This window comes from Halichoerus grypus, chromosome 11, assembly GCF_964656455.1.
Source record: "Halichoerus grypus chromosome 11, mHalGry1.hap1.1, whole genome shotgun sequence".
Lineage (NCBI taxonomy): Eukaryota > Metazoa > Chordata > Mammalia > Carnivora > Phocidae > Halichoerus > Halichoerus grypus.
This window is the reverse complement of record NC_135722.1, coordinates 19,335,404-19,354,578: the sequence shown is the minus strand read 5'-3', so window position 1 is coordinate 19,354,578 and position 19,175 is coordinate 19,335,404. Positions and strand designations below refer to the sequence as shown.

The 19,175-nt window shown below is 40.4% G+C and overlaps 1 non-coding gene across 1 annotated transcript; it reads left to right on the top strand.

Moving 5' to 3' along the window:
- Window positions 1–3,131: 3,131 nt before the first annotated feature.
- Window positions 3,132–3,288, top strand: LOC118546218 (U1 spliceosomal RNA). Its single transcript, XR_004922493.2, has one exon. It is a non-coding gene; the product is annotated as a U1 spliceosomal RNA (small nuclear RNA).
- Window positions 3,289–19,175: the final 15,887 nt, after the last annotated feature.

Sequence of the window (19,175 nt, the reverse complement as noted above, 5' to 3'; positions counted from 1 at the left end):
AGTAGAGTGGCAGATTATGGGGGAAAAAAAAAGGTCAAAGGAACATGGATGAAGAAACAATGAAAATTTCTTGGAAGAAGAAACTTTAAAAAAGGGGTGTATTTTTATGAGTCTTGATGTTTCAATAGGAGCTCACTTGGAAAACAGAGGGAGAAAACAATCAGAGCCACATAGAGTTGCAGCCAGATAAGGAGAAACTTCTTAACCATTTAGGTGTTATATATATGTGGGCTGAATTTTAAGACCAAGAATGGGACAGACCTCTCTCCTACCTAGAAAGTAGCTCAGGAGTGCCAGGACCAAATAAAATGGTAATCTCTGCCTCATTTTCCTCATCTGTAAAATGGGATACTAATAGCCCTCACCTCACGGGTGGTTGTGCAGATAGAACTGATGGATGTAAAGCACTCAGAACATTGCCTGGGTTACAGTAAATATTCTATAAGTGTTAGCTGTTACTGCTGTTCTAATTATTACTATTATCATTATCATTATTATTATTATTAAGTTAATGTCTAGAAGCTCTCTTGGGCATTAACAAACCTGAATAATTTCTACTTCCAGAGGTATCAACCATATCATCTATATTTTGTCTATTTTATATGTTTCCATATATAGAAGGCATACATTTTATAAAAACTAAGGTGCTATGATGTATGATTCATGTCATTTTTTAAGAATATAATGGCATCTGAGAATGGCTTAATGATTTGTTTTTTTAGTTCTCAGTATTTAGAGAAATTTTAGATTTTAATACAAAGAGGTAGAATTTTATAATAAGCCAGAATATATGAAATTAATAATGGGCTTTTATACTGTACCCTAAGCACTACAGATTCTAACTATAAAGCCTATAATTTTCCCATTTTACGTTTCATTAATTCAGAGAAAGACAGATTGTGAGGGTAGAATGCCTAATGGGTCTGACATGAATCTAATCAACATGTGTTGTTATTTGGGGGAACAAAAAGAAAAATAATGTAAGTCACTTTAAATGATTTCTGCTGGCTGTGTATTCTTAACTGGCAAGCTCCATCTCTGCAACCAACTAGTTCTGTGACCTTGGGAAAGTTACAGGACTTCTCTGTGTTTAATAATAAGTTTGAGATATTATTGGACCATCACATCATGGAATCTTCTTCAGGGCACCATTAAAACAACAATAACAACTCTCAAAGCAGGTGTTCATTACCAGTCCACTGACAATGCCTGCCACATTCTGTCTGAAGGCCAGGGACAAAATCACACCAGGTGGCATCTGATCCAGTTAAAACATACACAGTAGCTCAGTAAGTGCTCAACACTGAAAGGTTTTAGGGATACCAAAAGCCTATGGCACCTCCTCTGTCTTTTGACAGAGGTGTCCTTGATTTTATCTTTACTGAAAGCAGAGTGTATGGATAATGAGTCTCAAAGACTATTCCTTAACCTAGAGCTGAGCAGCTGGTCTTTGGCAGTCTATGTGGATACATATGGATGGAACACCATGTAAATATCTACAACTACTTGGCAACCCTGGTGGAATCACTGAAACATAGGGCCTGGGACTTAAAAGGATCTCCACAAATGCATGCTAAAAGAATGAATCTATCTGCATGGGGCATGATATACTGACTAGTAAGATCACAGGGTCTTAAACTATTCCAACCTCAGATCAAATACCAGCTCTAACTATTCTAAGTAGATTGTTTGGGAAGACTGCTTCCACCCTCTGAGGCTGTACCCTCATCTGTAAGATGGGAATGATAATACCTGCTCTGGAATATGCAGTGAGGCTGAGATAACATGTTTCTATGGATGTAGGTATGCATGTATATATAATTTATTTATACCCTGTAATAGCCAAGATCCTAGATTCTAAATTTCAGAAACCAATTCTAGCTACTTTAAGCAAAGAGAGGATAGCTTTAGAATTCAGGGATTTAAAGCTAGATTTTAAGTATAAACAGATACTGCGGATATATGTCAAGACTCTTATCTTTGATCTCTTCCTCCTTCTCTGCATCTGCTTTATACCCCATTCTCTTCTCCTAGAGAATCACAGTTCTGGAGTTTGCATATTACTCTTCCAACCACCTCCAGAATAAAAGTCTCTGAGTCTTAACTTCATTTGCAAATTCATGGGAGAGAGGATCTAAATGTCCTGGTTTCAGTCAGACGTCCATCCTGGCTCAACTTACAGTGACCAGAGGATAGGCTCGTGTATTACAAAAGCGACTATTAAGGGGATTGTAGATCAGGTTGGAGACAGGCTTTCCAAGCGGAGAATCACTGTGAACTGAACAGAAGCACTGTAAGCTTAGAGTCAGTCTCTATAAATTGTCCTCCCCAAAGCATTCAGAACAGAAATAAGATATGTAAAGTACCTGACAAAATGCCTGGCAAATAGCAGACATTAGATAAGAGGTCATAATTACTATAAAGATGAAATATAAAGATACATCTATGTCTTCATTGAATCAGCTTTCACTGAGCCCCCATGTTATAGTTTCAACATTGGGCTTGTGCTGGACTAGGAAGTGACAAAGGCCCGGGCCATTAAGAAGCCCACTGTCACACAGAACAGGGTGACTACCTTGTTCATCTCTCTTTAGTCCCCAAACATCGTCCTTTAAGAAAAGATTCCTCTTTCCAAGATATGGTAATTCTGATATGTTTTGCAACTCAAAAGAGATGTTCTTTCTATGCAATTCTCACAGTAAATTAATCTCATCTTTCTAAGCAAGTAAGCATCCTGATTTGGAGCAATTCCAAGCTCGTGGTTCTTTCATAAAAATATCTCAAAGGGCTTTTCAAAGGAGCATTAGTGCTGTGAGACTACTACGAAAACTGAATCAAAGGGGGAACCGAGAGAGAGAGAGAGAGAGAGAGAGAGAGAGAGATTGGGTTAGGGGATACCACATTCCCTTTTCCATCCAATGATAAAACCCCGAATAACTGGAAAGTCTCATGTAATCACGATTACACATCTACTAGCCATAAAGTATAAAACAAATCACCTGTATCATGTTGTCCAATTGTCACAAATTAAACACAAATACCCAAGATGAAACAGAAAAATCAGAGGTCTTAAAATACAGTAAATATGGAGAAAGAGGAGACAGGAGTGTTCACAGATGCGGTTCTGTGCCAGAGCATAGGGAGATACCACGATCAAGAAGGTGGTTTTCCCAGGGGGAGGCTTATCCATTGCAATCTGGATGTGCTGACCCCTGCAATTTCCCCAAATGTGGGAAACTCAACTGCCTAATTCGTGGTGGTGGGGGGCTGCATCTGTGCTTTCCCCTGATGATTAAATGTTCAAAAAAAAAAAAAAAAAAACACTACAGTAAATACGGGTTTCTGGCCCTGGCTTCCCCATCTTCTGCATGTATGCCCCTGGATAAGCCTCTTTGTCCTCACTTGTCCTCAGGCTTCTTATGCAAAAAGAGGGCCTTGAGTTTTAAATTTGCCACTGTTCTTTTTAATTCTACACCAGGCATTGTGTTACCTTGGCTGTGAGGGTCTCAAGTTCTATTTATTTCTCTTATTTTTGGATAAAATTAATATATACATATGGTGGAGAATTTAAAAAACACAGATGTATGAACGTGATATAAAAAATAAGCCAAACTCTACCCACCAGCCTCTCCTGGATCCAATATTATTGTTTTCAGTTTTATTCTTCAGAGTCTTCTTTCTTTCTCTGCATGCATATATAATTTGTTTTGCAAAAAGGGGGTTTGGATCATGTATAAAGTGTTTATACACTTTGCTTATTTATACCATGAGCATGTAGGGCTGTCTATTGACATCCAGCATCTTCTGAGCATCTTAACTGCAGCTGTAGCAATTCCTGCACCAGGCACACACAGATGCCCACTCAATTTTCCAGCCTCCTTAGGAGTTAGGAGGTAGCCTGGGTGATCCAGGCTTCATCGGATGCTTGCGTCTTTCATGTGGAAGAGGGTGACATGAGGAAGGAGACTCCACGTAGAATCCATCTCTCGGCACACACAGCCAAGAGGATGGAGCTTTCAGGAACAGCAATGGTAGTGGCTCGGCGGTAGGACCCAGCCTCAGAATTCAAGGGAAAACTTTCTGGCATCACATTTAGAAATCGTGGGGCTGTGTCCGCACCAATGACACAGCAGGGATCACACATTTTTCTTAGTTGCATGACCTGCAGTCATGATTATCTGACTATCCTAGAAATCCCTATGAGCTGATATCCTTTAGTAAATTCCCTTTATACTTAAAGAGGTTTCTGTTTTTGGTAACTAAAAACTCTAAGCGGCACAACTATATTCCTTTGTCAATAAATTCTCAGTAAAAATGCCATTTTAAGGGCAAATATGCCTTCAGATACATGCGGCAATATACATTTTAACTCTTCTTTCATTATCCATTTTTAAAATACAGTTAATGCTGGTAATCTTCCTGGAACATATTTTGGTATGTAATATTATGAAGCTTTAATATTTTCTCCCAGATATTTAAGCAGTTACCTCAATCACAGTCATTGAAAAATGCTTCTATTTCCTGATGTATATCATATATGTCAAGGCTAGCATGTGCCTCTTGGTCCTATAATAACTCCATTATCCTGTCTGTAGCCTCTGGACTTGATACAATTTTAAGCACTGTATCCTTTTTTTTTAAAGGTTTTATTTATTTGTCAGAGAGAGAGAGCACAAGCAGGGGGAGTGGCAGGCAGAGGGAGAAGCAGACTCCCCGCTGAGCAGGGAGCCTGATGCAGGACTCGATCCCAGGACCCCGGGATCATGACCTGAGCTGAAGGCAGACGCTTAACTGACTGAGCCACCCAGGTGTCCAGCATTGTATCCTTTTACTGTGTTTTAAAATGTGGTAAAGGAAATGCTCCCGTGATTCTCTTTTGTCCAAACTATACAGGTTACTTACACCTGCTTATTCTTCTGAATAGTGCTATGTTTTAATGACCAAGCAAGGTTTCTTGCTGTAAAAGCTTTAAGTTCTTTATGGGTGCATGATCTAGAGACGACATAAATTCTAGACATTAGCAACTCAGGATTGGTTGGAAAATGATCGTCTGGATTATGACTTCTTCAACACTTTGGTGACGCCTGAATTACACAGTCTAAAGATGTCAAAGGAAAGCTGCATTTGGCATCACAAATGCTTTGCTGCTTTCATCTTCAGTTACTTGTTCCTCTTTTCTCTTCATGCCAACGGGGCTAGCCCTCCAATGTTGCTTTCGTTCTGTTCAGCGAATCCTTTCCTGCCACAGGAAGCCCTGATATGCATGAGATCTTCCTTAGCAGTAGATCTTGGAACAAGTGGACCTCTGCTGACGGTGACCCTCCCCATCACAGCAAGCTGTCCTCTGACTCCCTTCTATTTATGAACACAGACTTCTGTTCTGGTGTCGTATTCTAATAGGAAATCTTTTGCCATGCCATGACATCTCTGGCTGGATGTGAAATAGTGCAGATAACTATAAACACTGTCATTCAGAGGCCCAGCAAATAATGCTTGATCCACGCCACATGTGAAACTCTCAGTGGAGGGCCATCAGTCGGCCTGAATTGCCCTACCTTTAAAAATTATGCTTTTATTTTATTTTTTTTTTTAAAGATTTTATTTATTTATTTGACAGAGAGAGAGAGACAGCGAGTGAGAGAGGGAACACAAGCAGGGGGAGTGGGAGAGGGAGAAGCAGGCTCTCCGCCGAGCAGGGAGCCCGATGTGGGGCTTGATCCCAGGACCCTGGGATCATGACCTGAGCCGAAGGCAGACGCTTAACGACTGAGCCACCCAGGCGCCCTACTGCTTTTATTTATTTTTTGAAGGCTGGGCAAAATAAGTTAAAATCCAATATAATCTCTCATAGAAGTGGGATTTTTGGCCCCAGGCTTTTTCTATAATCAAAGGTTCTCACATGCTGGTTCTATTTTAAACATCTGATTAATTATCTCAGGAATTATAATGACCTCAGATTTTAGTCTCTGCAATCATTTTTGGCACAGTTTAATTATTTATTTAGTAGTTATGATATGCAGAACCGGCCCTGGAAGAATAGGATTGAATAAAATAGCAGAATGAAATCTCCATTTCAAAAACAAATTGTTAAAAAAAAAAAATCAAAGATTTCTGATAACTCCTGTCTTCCTACAATATATTACGGATATATCTTTCTCATCCAGAAATGGAAAATAGAAAACAGTGGATGTCCACTAAAAATAAAAAAATAAAAAATGCTCTATTTAGCTTATACACGTACTTGAATTTCTTGAAGAAGCCAGTAGAGGGCAGAAGATGCTGTACATAGGATATATTTGCATAAAAAATATTTAAATTGGGATCTGAAATCCTATTTCAAAGGAAAGTGAAGGTGCTTTGCGGTAACTAGTTTCAGGAGATCACAGCTCAGTCAGAATGTGGCACATTGCACAATAGGGCAATTGTGATTTTTTATTTCCAATTCAGCCGACTCTCCTACTAAACTCTTTCCTTCTGAACCCAATAGTTTAATGAAAACAGAAAACCAACATTTATTCAGTCATGACATCTGCTACTTACACATTAATAATCTTGTTCAAATGTATACAGGTAAGGTTCTAGTATCAGTCCCATTTTACAGATGGAGAAACCGAAGCTTGCCCAGGTTAAGTCACGGGTTCAGTGTTAGAAAGCTGTAAATCACGGCACTTGATTTTATCTGCTCTGGCCTGAATGTCTGTGTCCCCTTAAAATTCATGTATTGAAATCCTAACCCCCAAGAGTGACGGTATTAGTAGGTGGAGCCTCTACTAGGTTTGGAGGATGGAGCCCTCATGAATGGAATTCGTGCTCTTACATAAAAGACCCCGCAGAGCTCCCTTGCACTTTCCCCCACGTGAAACTGTACCAACTCTGAGCCAGGAAGAGGCTCTCACCTGATCTTGCCGGCACCCTGATCTCAGACTTGCAGCCTCCAGAACTGTGAGAAATAAATGTTTGTAAGCTACCCCGTCTGTAGCATTTGGTCACAGCAGCCCAAATAGACTAAGACCGACTCCAAAATCTACACCCCATCCACTACCAATACCTTCTGCTGCCTAACAGTGACTGTGACCGTTCCAACACTCCCACGTACAATTACCTACTGTTCAGAGCTTCGGTGTTAGTCCTGCAAATGAACTGATCCTTTCTTTATCTAAGTCTGATGTGATCTTTTAAAAAGCTGGGTTAAAAAGCAAACAAAAAACCCGACTTAAAGACAACTCTGGACACAGAGCCTACTGTGGGTAACTGGGAAGGGTGTGGTCTGGCTGGAGAGCTTCTTCCTTTCCACCTGGAAGGCAGGGCAGAGCCTCTGCCAGGCAGCTCCCCGTTTCCAGCAGCAGCAAACTGTGCCCCCTCCCCTACTCCTTCCCTGTTTCCTCCTCTTAAAACAAATCTCAATTAAACCAACTGGCTTGCCTAGACCTGATATTCTCAGCTTGTGATATCCTTCATCTCTGGCACATTTGCATTTGAAGAAAGATTAGTCCCTTTACAGTGGAGGGCAAATAAATTTATCTGACGGTAGACTTTTAGTTGTGGGTGACTGGGGTGGTAGTAGGGGCAAATATTCTTATATTCTTACCATCGGAAGTCTGATCCCCATGAAACAACACCGGGAGTTCAGAGTCTTTTTTTTTTTACTATCCTAGAAAAGAGAGGACAATCTTTACTAGAGGATCCAGGTGTGGGAGCTAGAGCTGAGAACAATCAGTGTGCTGGTAGGGGCCTGCAAAAAGATACATTCTGACCTGGATATAACGCACGCTGGAAACAAAAAGTCAGAGCTGTTTGTAAAAGTCTGCTAGATTGGCCTCTCTGTGTTCTGTATCCAAAACGCCCCTGCTTATCTTCAGTCAATACCTGAGATTCCCGGCATCATGGTTAATTGATTTAATGCCCTGTGGGATAGGCATTATACAATGCCCCCTTGGGTGATGGATAGTCAATGTGGCTACTCCTGAAGACAAAGCCAGCAGTGGTGAGAAAGTGGAAGAGAGACGGAGGAAAGAGAGAGAGAAAGAAACCCTGGGGAATCTCATCAACATGATACATACTGAAAGTCACTTAAATGGGCTATCGAATTCTTTTCATTTTTAACTGTCTTTTAATTATTTCACCATCACTATTCCATGACATTTTATGTTGTTTTGCTTATCTTAATAAAGAAGTAGGGAGAGAAAGAAGAAAGGCTGGAGAAAAACAGGGAGAGATGAGACAGAGAATGAGGCGGGGGAGAAAGGGGAGAGGAGGGAAGGAGAGAGAGGAAGAGGGTGGGTAGCATAAAGGAGAGCTAGTTCTCTGAAATGATGAAACAGAACAACCTAGGCTGGAAAGGGAGCTCCTGAGCTCAAGTTTCCTCATCTTTAAAATGGGAATTATAATATATCTACCCGCCAGTGTGGCTGAAAGATTATAAGAAAACATGTATGCAAAAAGAAAAAAAATATTACCCCCCCCAAAAAAAACTCGGAATAACTCCTGGCACACAGTAAGTACTTGATGAATGGTAGTGATTATTATTATTATTAGCTTCTAGCTCCTATAACCCTTAATAATAGCCAAAACGCTATAGAAATCTATTTCCCCTTGTACCACAAAAGAAAAACCAAGTAATTTTGCTGAACTGTAAATGCACCAAATTAAATGCCCAGACATAAAAATTAACATAAGCAATATCTCTCCACAAAATTGGCACTCAATATCTCTCAGCACATAATCTTTACCATCAAAGGAATGAGCTACCTAAAATAAGCACATTAGTCAGCTACCAGAGACAAGCAGTGTTAATATCTATAGCAAGCTACAAATTATCCAACAACCACAACACATGTTTTTAGAGGAAAATACCAGAGCACAGAAAATCAGACTTTAACAGTACAAGGCTCAAGCTACAATCAGCTTCCAATGAGGACAGTATGGGGCGTCCAGGTTGGGTGGGGGTCAGCAGCTCAGGCAGAGGCAGAAGAAAGGAGATAGAAGTTTACTGGATACACTGCAAGGGGATAGAGGACAGGACGGCAAAGGAGAGTCTGTCTGCCATGAGGTGGTGGTGAGGGGCCACAGTTATAGGGTGGAGTGGGGGAGTATGGGGAAGTATGGAATTTTCCATCTTTTGGTAACTGTGCCTGGTTGTAAGTAGCCCATAGGCCCTGTTAGTTAGGGCCTATGGCTATTTCCAGGTGGGTCACTTAATGAGCCTGTTTGCATTCAGCTCAGCTCAGTGGTCACTGTGGGCCCTTTTGCCTCGCTCATGTTTCCATTGCTCAAGCCTGTTGCCTAAAAGCGGCCTCTACAGAAGCTCTGGAAAAGGAGCTACGGAGTGGGGAGAGCTATGTGCTTCTTCCTATCTATAATTGTATGTAAAGTGGAACACTGAAGTTTATTTAATAAATTAAATTTAATATATTGTAAATCTGATATTTTTTCAGGTCTCATACCCATCTTAATACAAATCTAAAATATTAGCCAGCATTTTTCAGGACCAAACATTTGACCTAGTGCTAGTCTTAATCACTACTACCCATCTTTCTCTTTAACCAGGGTAAAGTATTTATGAGATCAATTTATACTTTTAGAAAAGAAAGCAGGGAAATCACACTCAGAGTACATTTTCTAATAGTCTCATTTTGGACATGGAGTCAAATGACTTACCCAAGATATTACTTTTAGTTAGTAGCAAAATTAGAATTCGCTCTATCCACACTGGCCATGGCTCAGTTTATGTCTCCGTTTCCTCTTGCTTAAATATTTCAGCGAGGTCCTATCTTAACTCCCTGCCACCCATTTCCCCTTCTCCTCTCCACCCATGAGTCCACGTGGTTTTCCTTAAGTACAGATTTAATCTGGACACTCTTGCTGGTGGCAACACTCGAATGACTCCCCCCAAGTATTGAGTATACAGTCAAAATAATTTCACATGACATTCAAGACCTTGTGCATTACATACCCTGCTAACTTCTTCTCCATCAGTACTCTCCCACTCCCCACCCTCCAGCCTTCCTGAGCTGCATGCAGTCCCCAGAATCAGACCCCTGGCTGCTGAGCCTCTTTACCTGGTCCTCCACTCCTTCTGCTTGGGTACCTCCTCTTCAGCAGCTCAAGTTTACATCGTCAAGATCAGAAGTCCCTTCTTCTTCCCCCATTTGACTGGTCTGGGGTCCTTCCTTTGTGCTCCTGTGTATTTCTTTTATGGTAATGATCATATGTGAGTGCAAAAGCCTCTCAGATTCTTTCTTTCTCCCCCACTAGATTGTCAGCTCCTTGAAGGTAGGAACCGTGTCTTATTCGTCATTATATTCACAAGGCCTAGAACAAAGCCTGACACACGGTGAAAGTTCAATAAATATTTTTAATCCGATGCCTTAACTCCCAGGCCTGAGATCTTTCTAGTATATCTCCCTAGCACTTAATTATCTACTATTTGCTTCACATGGATTAGTCACAGCTCATCAATTATATGATAAGCAACTTAAGGGCAGAGAGAGTGTTTTACTCATCATTCTTATCTTCTTGAGGGCCAAGACTATATTAGGCAGCTTGCTATTGCTAAAGGAGTTCTTTAAAAAAAAATTTTTTTTTTTAATCCAAAGAATACTTTCTCCATATGGAATTTCAGGTAGAACGGCATACAAAATTGAAGAAAGAAAAAAAGGGGCGAGAAAGATGCTGTGGCTCAAATGGGGTCTGCAGATACCCAAATTGCCCCGAGGCTGTATCTCTAAAAGTCTACTTTTCAAATTGTGCGTCAAGCTCCATTAGTGGAGAGTGACATTAATTTATTGAGTCTCAATCTGCATTTACAAAATGCAAAAGAAAAGATCAGGTTCCATCATATGTACTATAGGTAAGTATTGTTATGGGAGATTATTATTCTATTATTATTTACTTATACATGGATTTTACTTCTTACTGTTTCCTAGTCAGAGAATTAATGAGAGATCTCCTGTACAACATTGTGCTGAGAGCTGACAACACTGTAGTGGGCACTTAAAAACTGGTGAAGAATATTAAGTGTGCTGAGCCCAATAAGAAAGAAAAAAAAATTTTTTTAAGTTTGAAATCCCCTACTTGAAAATGCTTCTTGGGACACCTGCTGGCTCAGTTGGGAGAGCATGCAACTCTTGATGTCAGGTTGTAGGTTTGAGCCCCCTGTTGGGTGTAGAAATTACTTAAAAATAAAATCTTTTATAGATAAATAAATAAAGTGCTTCTTAAAGCACAGGTAAAAACATCGGGTGTAGTACAGTTGTCCCAAATGGTGGTTCACTTCGAGGATTTGGTGTGGAATTTGATGGAAATAAAGAGTCCCAGACCCCACTGCTGGAAGATTCTGGTTTAATAGGTTGAGGCTCAGCCCAGGAATCCGTTTTTATCAAGCTTCCAAAGTCATTGTGATACACATGTAAGTTTGAAAACCACTGGGATAGTGGAAAGGACACATATAGGACCAGAGTCCCAGACTGGAAAGAATCTGAAAGTGTGGCCACTTCCCTGCTGTTTGAATATACACCCTCTGTTTGGACACCCTCCTGAGATGGGACGACTCACAGCATTCTAAGACAGTCCCCTCTGTTTCTGGGTGGCTTGCACCCTTCACCTTGATTCTTGTGCCCAAGAAGATAAACTTAAATCTTCCTACCCGATAACAGCTCCTTATTTATTGCACACCTAGCTTCAATTTTCCCATCTATCAAGGCGGTTGAAAGAGGTTCACAAAAGATCATGGTCAAATGTATATGAATGGATATTGTAAAATGTAAACTATAATGTCACAAATAGTTTATTATTACTATAGAAGGAGCGCAGTAGATATTTTTTCACTAGCTGAGAGGTGATAAATATGTTTCCTTCTTATATTCTAGGCTAAGCGCTGCCCTCCTCTTTCCTTCCAAATTAACTATTAAATTAAGTTCCATAAAGCAGGGGCCCTGGTTTGCTCCCCATATAGCACTGGTGCTCAGCACAGTGCCTGCTATTACGTAAATATCTATAGATGGAACGAGCCCACAAGACAGAACCAAAATTCCTCTAAGTGTAGTATATATATGTAGGTATGTGGTATATCTATGTATATGCATCTATATATACACATATATGTCAGTGAACTGTATCTCCACAGACCTTTTCTTGGTCTCTCTCAGCCCAGCGCTCACTCCTTCAGTCTTTTTAATATATATATTTTTTCCTTCTTTTTTTTTTTAATTTGAGAGCAAGAGAGAGCATGCACGAGCAAGGCAGGGAGGGCAGAGGGAGAGGGAGAAGCAGACTCCCCACTGAGCAAGGAGCCCAATGCTGGGTTAGATCCCAGGACTTCAAGATCTTGACCTGAGTCGATGGCAGATGCTTAACCGACTGAGCCACCCAGGTGTGCCTCACTCCTTTAGTCTTGCATACCAATCACCTATGCATATATCTTGAAGGAGGTATTAGAGGATGGATAGAGCTCTAAATAAATTTTTCACAGGCCCACAACTTCCTAGTACTCTTTAATGGCACTTGCAGTAGAAATGACATGAAATGGCTCTCTCATTCACAATGATCTGAGCAGCTCTAAAATTCACTAAATGGCTCAAATGAATTCTGAGTCAAGCAAAGGCATTTATGTGCACACACTTTTCCCAATCACGGGTAAAACTTGGATGCTACAGCCTGAATTTATTACTTGTCAAAAAAAGTGTTTTTGTTTTTATTTTTTAATAAACATCCTCCTTAAATAAGGAGGAATCAGGGTAAATTTCAACCCTATGCTCTCATACAGATTATTGTCTAAATCTATTAAAATGTCAGAGGAATAATTCTTTTGAAAACATTTTAAGTATGTTTTAGTCCATTTTGTTGATTGTAATGCAATAGTGAGTAAATGTGAAAGTTAAAATATCATGCCTTTGCTCTTTTCTACCTTACATAACAGTTGGTCTATTTGATTACACTGGTGAAAGAGATTGCGGCTGGTCTGAATCTTGGGCATTTTTCCCCGAGCTAATCTAACATAAAATATTCCTTACCCATGGAGTGTGGTAATTCGATCCTCACTCCTGGCAAAGATAGACATGTAAAAATATAGAAACCACAATAATAATAATACTTAATGTCCCAATGACTAAGTGGGTTAATCCCTCAAAGACAAGTAGACAATTCTTTTTTTTTTTTTTAAGATTTTATTTATTTATTTGAGAGAGAGCAAGCATGAACTGAGTGAAGGGCAGAGGGAGAAGCAGACTCTCCGCTGAGCAGGGAGCCTGATGCAGGACTTGATTCCAGAACTCCGGGATCATGACCTGAGCTGAAGGCAGAGCTTAACCGACTGAGCCACCCAGGAGCCCCTAGACAATTCTTTTACATGTAAAAGAGGTGGAAACATTTTACATCATTTGAACAGCAAAAGCTAATGCACTTCTATTCTCCTCCAATTGTTGTTTTACTCCCATTTTGCCCAACTCTGCCTTTTATTTGTTGACTTAGCCTTATCCATCCATCAACAATCTTAAAGTAGAGCTTTGTTTCAGAGACCCACAATATAAATATTGCTATAAAAACCACTTTACAAATAAATCAACTGTATTTAAGAGAATTTAAGCGATTTTCAAGGTTCAATTGTTACTAAGTTGCATAACTGCGAACTATTATGCCAGCAAAGCCAATGTCATGTGTGTGCACACACACGTGTGTGTGTATTATATCATAAAGCATAAGCCAGAGTTATCATGTTGCTAGATAAGGTTGCTGTTTGCTCTCAGCCAAATTCCCATTAAAATGCCTAAATCAGATACATGACCAGCTACACAATTTGATGGGCTCCAGTGAAAAATGAAAATATGGGGCCTGTTGTTCAAAAATTATTGCTAATTTCAAGATGGTGACAGCAGAGCATTCTCGCAAGTGTCAGGTCATGCGGGAATGCACAGATCACACATGGAAGACACTGGCTCTGAATGTGTAATAGATTTAGATAGAGTGAGGCATTGACAGAGATTATAGACTTGTGTAGACATTTGAGTTGACATATTAATCAGATTCTGCCAGCAAACAAACCCAAAATCTCAGTGGCTTAACACTACAGTCATTCCTCACTCCTTGGTCAATGAGTCAGCAACGGCTTGCCTGGGCTTAAGGGCAAGTGTGCCCTCTATGTCTTCTCTTCTGAAACCAAACCTGAAGGAGCAGCTACCTGGCACATAGTCTCTTCGTGGCCATGGCAAGAGCACAGGCCAAAACATACAAGTCTCTTTAAGGTCTCTGCTGAGTCACATCTATCCCCCCTTCCAGTAGTCAAATAAAATCACACGACCAAGCTCAAGGTTGGTGCAGTGAGAATGAGAATACTCCTACCATGGAAGTGGGAAGAAGAGTATTTGCTCAACAATCATATAGTCTGCCATGACTGAGATGGTACTCTATTGAGAACCTAATTACTGAATAATCTAGGCACTAGTGTTTGGAGATGGTTTGGTTCTTTGCTGAGATTCCAGGTTGGCCCCAAATCCTAAAGGCATTGATTGGTTTGTCTGAATATTCTAAAGACAGCTTAAAGATAGGGATTAGGAGTGAGGGGAAAAAATGGGTTTAAGAGGGAGAATGTAACCCTAGGACATGTAATTTGTTTCTACTCTCTGAAGCCGAAAAAAGAAGGATCTGAAGAGCTAAATGAGTCAAGTGTGGTAAATCTCACAAGAAGGAAAGCCTAGGATTTCATTCATTGACATAATGTCTCTAGCCACAGAGTTTGTGGCCCTACCCACATATGACTGGAGCTGACAGAAAAACATGAGAAGGGCATGGCAGAGTTAAGGAAGTGCTCAAGAATTAGTGGCCTACACTTCTACCATCTGGCATGACAAGTTACCTACGGCTGCAAGCAGCTGGGGTTTACAGTGCATTGCCTCCCCAAAGGGGCATCTTCTGGACTAGATCACAACAAAGGTTTGAAGAAACAACTGGAATCAAGGCTAAGGAGAATTAGGGATGAAAGAGCTGAGTCCAGTCAGAGGGACCAAGGGACAAGAAGGAGGAGTCCACCACAAGAACTATGTAAAAGAACCAACAAATACATGCCCAAAGAAGAACCAGAAGTTGAGCCCTTTCTGCACGAAAGCAAGATGAGAGAGCCATACAGTGTTAGTGTGGCATCAACCGCGAAGAGCAAAGAGCCATCAAAGTGCATAGCCATTACTACTGAGAAAGAGAACCTGACATTAGGTAATGCCCTCTTTCCCTCTCTCTCTTCCTTACTGTGACATCAGGGAAGTAAACACAGAAAAGACGGTGACGTTTTGTACAGCAAGAAGAGAAAATGGGATGTACATAGCCCTTCTCCATTCCAAGTCCTCAGCTAGAACCACAAGTCTAATCTCCTGGAGGAATAGGAGAGCTTTAGGGAACATATGAAGAGAAAATCTTTCAATAGACCAGACTAAGTCGTGGCAGTTGAAATGAGTCTGTTTTAATAACTGAAAGTACTTGCAATGTCCTGCTATTGGAAGGAGATGTCATGAACAAGTACACTGTGCACCAGGAAAGGGGATCTGTCAGAGCAGTTAGTACAGTGAGCTTTCACGGGTTTCTTTTCCTTCACAAAATCCAATCAGTTATGAGACTGTATTTTTAAAAAAGGAGTTTTGTCAAAAAGTGGGCAGACGATATGAAAAGACACTTCTCTCAAGAAGACATACAAATGGCTAACAGACACATCAAAAAATGTTCATCATCATTAGCCATCATGGAAATTAAAATCAAAACCACACTGAGATACCACCTTACACCAGTTAGAATGGCAAAAATGGACAGGGAAAGAAACAACAAATGTTGGAGAGGTTGTGGAGAAAGGGGAACCCTCTTACACTGTTGGTGGGAATACAAGTTGGTACAGCCACTTTGGAAAACAGTGCGGAGGTTCCTCAAAAATTTAAAAATAGAGCTACCCTTTGACCCAGCAATTGCACTACTGGGTATTTACCCCAAAGACACAGATGTAGTGAAAAGAAGGGCCATATGCACCCCAATGTTCAGAGCAGCAATGTCCGCAATAGCCAAACTGTGGAAAGAGCCGAGATGCCCTTCAACATGAATGGATAAAGAAGATGTGGTCCATATATACAATGGAATATTACTCAGCCATCAGAAAAGATGAATACCCAACTTTTACATCAACATGGATGGGACTGGAGGAGATTATGCTAAGTGAAATAAGTCAAGCAGAGAAAGTCAATTATCATATGGTTTCACTTATTTGTGGAACATAAGGAATAACATGGAGGACATTAGGAGAAGGAAGGGAAAAATGGACGGGGGGAATTGGAGGGAGAGATGAACCATGAGAGACTATGGACCTGAGAAACAAACAGGGTTTTAGAGGGGAGGGGGGAGGGGGGATTGGTTAGCCCGGTGATGGGTATTAAGGAGGGCATGTACTGCATGGAGCACTGGGTGTTATATGAAAACAATGGATCGTGGATCACCACATCAAAAACCAATGATGTATTGTATGGTGACTAACATAACAATAAAATTTTAAAAATAATAATAAATAAATAAATAAATAAATAAAAGCCCCATGACTTGGGGGAAAAAAAGGAGTTTTGGGGGTCAAAATCAATGTTTTGCACAACAATTATAATGTATTTTCCTTTGAAAGACTCCCCGAAAGGAAAGACAAGAGGACAGGGAAAGATTCCAGCTCCTAGGTAGAAGTTAATCCACTTGCATAGAATAAGAGAGGAATGAGGTTTGGGGTAGACAGACAGTTCTTTACTAGAATCACACCCACTTCAAGTCACAGTTGGCTGTTGAGCAGATCAATATTAAAATACTCACGCTCATGAACAATTATTTTCATAGACATTTTAAAGTAGATTCAATAGCATCTCTGTAAGGCAACATCACTCTCACTTTTGCATTTACTGCATTACGACAGTAATGGGTTGGTAGAATTACAGTTGGTTTGCCAAGAATTCCCTGGGACCTGAATGGGAATGTGTCATTCACGTAAACACCATCCAGCATGCCTTTCTCCACCAAAGACAGCTGAGAACTGTAGGAGCAGGTAGCCACCCCCTCATTCTATCACACAACATATTACTAGTCACTCACTCTTCCTGAAATACACAGCAGTTAGAAACATTAGAGCCACAGAGAGAATGGATTAATGCAGGCTCCCTACAGAAGACATTTTTCCTAGTGGCTTCTCAAACAAGATTGGGAGTAATTTGTAAGAGTCAGCTATGCAATAATACCGCATAACAAATCACCATAAAACCTCAGTGGCTCACGAGGAGCATTTAATTTCCCTTCTTAAAAAGACTGTGAGTTGGTTAAGATGGCTTTGCTTCAGGCTGTAGGTGAGTTTGTGCTGAATGATACTCGATTATCTTTCACAGAAAGCACAGTGGTTTGGTAAGCAATAGGAAGTCTGCCCTCTGGTTCATAACTTGAGGGAGAACCTTAGAAAAACTTGGCATAGAATAATGAAATGAATTGGGAGCTCAATGGGTAAACTGAGGGCTTTATGTTGCTAATTTGTAAAGTTGAGATAAATTATAATTATTTAAAATAATTAACAGCTTTCGCTAATAATGGAATAATAGCAGTTTGTGAAATAGTAAGCACTTAATATCTTATTCAATTATTGATTCCCCATTAAATATTGTACATGTCTATAGACCAACACATACTGACTAAAGAGAGGTCATGCAGTGTAGGGAAAGAGAATGGGTATTGGTGCTGGGTGTGACTGTTATAATTATTATATAAATATTAGATTGTGTCATTATATTCCTAATGGTGGTCATAGAGATGACATAAGTATGAACAACAGAGCTAGGAAAACCAGGATTTAAACCTGAGTTTAAGACTTTGTACAAATGTAACCTGTGGAAGGATACTTTACCTCACTGACTCTTACCTCACTTATAGATACTGGTAAGAATGTGGGAGGAGGAAGGACAAGAAGGAACAATCTTGGGGCGCCTGGGTGGCTCAGTCGTTAAGCGTCTGCCTTCGGCTCAGGTCATGATCCCAGGGTCCTGGGATCGAGCCCCACATCGGGCTCTCTGCTCAGCGGGAAGCCTGCTTCTCCCTCTCCCACTCCCCCTGCTTGTGTTCCCTCTCTCGCTGTGTCTCTCTCTGTCAAATAAATAAATAAAATCTTCAAAAAAAAAAAAAAAAGAAGGAACAATCTTTTCTTCCCCATCCAAAGTTCAGGATTGAAAAACAGAGTATATACCTGCAGGATATACTGCTGAGTGAAATCAGCCACTCTCACAAGGACAAACGCTATAGGATTCTGCTTATAATGAGGCGTCTCAAGAATCAAATTCATAGGAGTAGAGAATAAAATGGTGGCTGCAGGAGGCAGGTAGGAAGGGGAAATGGGGAAGCGTTGTTCAATGGGTATGAAGTTTCAATAATGCAGGATGACTACATCGTAGAGATCCACCGTACCACATTGTGCTTAGAGTTCACAACACTGTACCACCCACTTAAAATTTTGTTCAAAGGATAGATGCCATGCTGTGTTCTTATTACACCCCAAATTTTAAAAAGGTAGAGCAGTAGGCAAGGAAACTTTTTGAGATGATGAAAATGTTTATTACCTTGATTGTGCAGAGAATATCATGGGCATATTATGTATGTGCAAACTCCTTAGATTGTATACATGCAACATGCACAGGGGGTTGTTTCTGTATATAAGTCATACATCAATAAAGCTGTTAAAAATGAAAGATAGAATATAGAATTTGGAAGGTAAATATGTGCTTTGTTACTGACAAAGCTGATTAGAGTAGGCAGTTAATAAGAAGCTCTAATTGACCTGTAAGCATTTCTCCCCCACCGAGACAGATTTACCTGCCCTTCCAGGCTGAACAGCTTTGGTCCTCCCCAGTACCATCCACTGTTCCTCCCGTGATTCTCCTGGTACCAGCAGTGGACAGCAGTTTGCACCCCACTTGCCTCCAGAAAGTTCAGAAGTATTTCACAACAGCACATTACTTAATTCCAAGCTTGAAAATTAACATTTGAGTTCATTTCTCATCTCAAACTATGTGGTCAAGTTGTCTGGCATATTTTATCAGAGGTTAGATAATGACTTTAAGGGATAGCATGAACTCCAGGAAGACAATGCCAGTAAAATAAAAATCCCCCCCCCAAATTTAACATAACCTCCCTCCCCTTAT